This window comes from Galeopterus variegatus, unplaced genomic scaffold (assembly GCF_000696425.1).
Source record: "Galeopterus variegatus unplaced genomic scaffold, G_variegatus-3.0.2 Scaffold2939, whole genome shotgun sequence".
Classification (NCBI taxonomy): domain Eukaryota; kingdom Metazoa; phylum Chordata; class Mammalia; order Dermoptera; family Cynocephalidae; genus Galeopterus; species Galeopterus variegatus.
This window is the reverse complement of record NW_007729050.1, coordinates 143,427-144,435: the sequence shown is the minus strand read 5'-3', so window position 1 is coordinate 144,435 and position 1,009 is coordinate 143,427.

The window sequence follows — 1,009 nt, the reverse complement described above, 5'->3', positions numbered from 1 at the left end:
TACCAACCCTAACACTCCCTTAAATGCCAAGGGAGGGAGAGGGCTTGAGATAAATTTTGTATTATTTGAGCGGTGAACTCTGGGCCGTTGTCCGTTTGTATGGAAGAGGGCATTCCGAATCTTGGGATAATCTGGGAGAGGAGTATGGAAGCCACAGTGGTGGCCCTTTTATTAGTGGTGGGGAAGGCCTCTATCCACCCGGAGAAAGTAACCTACCATTACTAGGAGGTATTGTTGATGTTTAACAGGAGGCATGTGGGTGAAATCGATCTGCCAGTCTGCTGCAGGGATACTACCCCTAGCTTGGTGTGAGGGATATGGTTTGGCTTTTAAGGGAGTGTTAGGGTTGGTACGTTGGCAGATGGAGCAATTGCGAGAGATTTTTTGTAGAAGAGCTTTGTCTGCTGAAGTTAAAGGAAAGAAAATTTGGAGGAAGAGCGTTAGACTTTGGGGATTTGAATGGAATAGATCATGTAGAAGATGGAAAAGAGAAGATTTATCATCTGGTGTCGGAGCGGGGTTGCCTATGGTGTCTGGTAGAAGAGGCTCCTTTTGCAACGGCATATAGTGGGCGGGCCAATAAAGAGTAATTTGGGATCCATGATCTAAAGTATCCCACTAGGCCTAAGAAGGATAGAATTTCTGCTTTAGTTTTTGGAGTGGGTAGAGACTCTAAAAGCTGTACCCTATTAAGGGTGATGGCCTTCCGAGAAGGAGATAATTCAAATCCTAGATAAGTAACTTCAGTGAGGGATATTTGGGCTTTAGAAGGTTAAATGCGATACTCTTTGTCTGCCAGGAAATTAAGAAGGGAAGCGGTGTCAGCCTGTGATTGTTCCCAAGAGGGACTACAGAGCAAAAGGTCATCTACGTACTGTAGGAGAGTTGACTGTGGGAAGAGTGAAAATGTTTGAGGTCTTGGGCCAGCACTTGGCCATAAAGGTGGGGGCTATCCCAGAATCCCTGAGGTAAAACATTCCAGGTAAGCTGCTCTGAATGACGAGTGTTG